The sequence below is a fragment of the Grammomys surdaster genome, unplaced genomic scaffold, assembly GCF_004785775.1.
Source record: "Grammomys surdaster isolate TR1022 unplaced genomic scaffold, NIH_TR_1.0 310, whole genome shotgun sequence".
Lineage (NCBI taxonomy): Eukaryota > Metazoa > Chordata > Mammalia > Rodentia > Muridae > Grammomys > Grammomys surdaster.
Genome location: NW_021604729.1, coordinates 1,052,895 through 1,056,000, shown reverse-complemented (window position 1 = coordinate 1,056,000; position 3,106 = coordinate 1,052,895).

The window sequence follows — 3,106 nt, the reverse complement described above, 5'->3', positions numbered from 1 at the left end:
GAAAGGAAAGGAAAGGAAAGGAAAGGAAAGGAAAGGAAAGGAAAGGAAAGGAAAGGAAAGGAAAGGAAAGGAAAGGAAAAAGAAAGCCTGGTGTGGTAGAAGGCACTTGTAGTCCCAGTTGGGGAGGTGGAGGCAGGTGGAGCTTTAGGGCTTGAGCCAGTTTAGCCTCTCTAGCACGTGACACACTCTCAACAAACAAGGTAGGCAGTACCTGAAGAATGGCACCTGATTTAACCTCTGCTTTCCCTACAGCCCAATAGTTACAGTTCAGTGGGGTCAGGGAGCTTGAGACCTGGAGATGAGCGGTCTGGTCTTGTGACAAGCCTGGAAGGCTCCATCACCACTCCCTTCATCCATGCCCTTCACCATGCCTGGCCTCCTCTTCCCTTCTAGACCTCATTCAGAGGTTGATCTTGTTTCCCAGTTCCTGAAGGCAATCCAATCAGAAGCACCGCTTGCATAAGTGCATTCCTCCCCACCAGTATCTGCACCCTCCAGGATACCCCACCACACTGCCATGACTTCCCACACTCCCAGACCTTTTCTGCTCTGTTCAGGAACATCCTGCCCATGTCACCGCACCCCCAGCCATTTCCTCTGCACCAATCATCTCTCCACACATGAACCTGATACTTTTCCCCCCATCTCCCATCAGCCTCCTGCATCCTGGCTTATCCTCTCCCTCTCCCAGCTACTGTGCATTGCCTTGCCTTCTCTCCACAAAACATCCTGCTCGTTCCTCTATCAGAGATTGTGTCATGTCCCCCCACAGGGCTCTACCAATGATCAGTTTGCTTGCTTCCTACAACTGGATTTCTGGAAGCCTTTGACAGTTCCTGCTCCTAGAAACATGATTTTCACCAGGCTCTCAAGAGTCATTAGTTTCCCTTCCCTCCTCTCATCCCCTCTTCCCTCCCCTCTCCTCCCCTACATTCCATTCTGTTTCCCCTCTTCCCTCCCCTTCCCTCCCCTCCCTTCCTCTTTTTCTCTACATCTCTGATTGTCCCTTTCAACTTCTGTGCGGCCTTTCTCCCTTCCCTCAGATATCACTGGACACTCCAAGCTCAGCCTTTGATCTTGGTCTCTCTTCATTTGCTCCACTGACAAGCTCATGCACTCTCCTGGCTTTAAACACTATCTATATACTGATGACTCCAAGTCCTCATTGCCAGCCTTGAAAGTCAAGTATCCACCCATCTGTTTGTGACCTCTCTCTGTACTGGAGAACTCTGACCCAATGCAGGCAAAGCTGATCTCAGTTCTCCCTCCTTCTACCTGACCCATTATATATACATCCTCCAGGGAAAACACACACACACACACAGAGAGAGAGAGAGAGAGAGACAGAGAGAGAGAGAGACAGAGAGAGAGAGAGACAGAGAGACAGAGAGAGAGACAGAGAGAGACAGAGACAGACAGACAGACAGACAGAGAGACAGACAGAGACAGAGAGACAGACAGAGACAGAGAGAGAGAGACAAAGACAGAGAGAGAGACAGAGATGCAAAAGTTGATTTTTGGAGGACAAAAATCATCTTATATAGTGCAATGGTTTGTGATTTCTCAAAGTATATTAACTTATGGTAACTTTAGATTTAAAATTCCATAGGGAGGAGTGACTGGAGGAAAAGTCTCAAAAGCTTCCTTGGCGGTGGGCGATATGAGAAAGGATTGGGAAGGCGGGCAGCTGGAATGAGAACCTCCCAAGTCATCCACTGGCAATCCCACTCTGCCACCACTCAGGCCAAGCCCTGCTGGCTGCCTCACCTCCTCCTTTTTTTGTCACAACTCAGATCCAATCCATCAGGAAATCCTTTTGGTTCTGCCTTCAAAATAGATCCACCTCCCCCGTGGCATCCAACCACCATCATTTCTTGCCTGGATTATCACAACAGCATCCACCTCGATTCCCTCTGCTTGCCCAACTCCTCCCCACAGCCACAGGGGCTCTCCCACCGTGGACGCCGTCTCCCATTTGTCCTTGTCCTTCACAGAGCACTCAGTGGCCTTCTGCCTCCACAGTCTTTGCTGTGATGCATCCTTCTCACCTTATCTCCCTTCTTCTCCTTCTTCAGCCCACCGATACGATATCCCTGCTGACAGTCTAATACCGCAGCCATGCTCATGCTTTAAGGCCTTTCCTGGCTACTTTCTGTCCTCTGATTCACTATGACACACAGGGCCACAGGGCCAAATCTCTCTTCCCTTAAGCCTGTTCCCATGACCCTTTTCCAAGGCAACACGCACATCCACCTGGTGAATATTGCCATGGCCATCTCTTATTCCCACAATGCCCACAATGCTCACGGCTTCTAACTTATTCTGTATTCTGATGCTTAGTGCTGCTTGCTGTCTCCCCTGCTGGGCTAGGGTATCAGCTTTCCAAGGGCAGATATCTTTATTTCAGACCCTGCTGCATCCTCAGTAGGAGAACTTAGAACACAGCAAGTGTGCCTCAGATGCCCTGATGCCCATCCCAGGCTCCTGTCCTATCAGGTTTCTGACTCTTCCACCCAGGCACCATCATATATACCCACCTTTGTACCTACTGTCTGAAGTGTGCTGCTCCCCATCACCCTTTGGCAGGTCTTTGAGACACTATCTCATGTAGAACAGGGTAACCTTCAGCTTTTTTTTTTTTTTTTTTTTGGTAGCTGAGGATGACCTTGAACATCCGATCCCTTTGCCTTCACCTCCCAAGTGCTAGGATTACCTGTAAAGGTGTGCACTACTACATCTGGTCTATGTGGTCCTAGGAATTAAACTTGGGGCTTCTTACATGCTAAGCAAGCACTATATCCTCCGTCCTCTTTGGCAATCCTGCACAGATTAGGTAGAAAAGAGAATCTGAGATTTTGCTCAAAAACAAAGGACATCCATGGAAGGGCTCTGACCTGATGTTTTGATGCCATAGATGACCATAGAGAAAGGGAATCTAGGCTGAAGGCTGAGTAGGGAGCATAAAGCAAGAAGCCTCTTGGAAGGGCAGTGGATGAAGGCAGGAGATGAGGACAGGGAATGGGGGCAGGGGAGGAGGCCAAGGGAAGAGGGCAGGGGATGAGGGCAGGAGAGAAGGGCAGTAGAAGAGGACAGGGAAGAGGGCAGG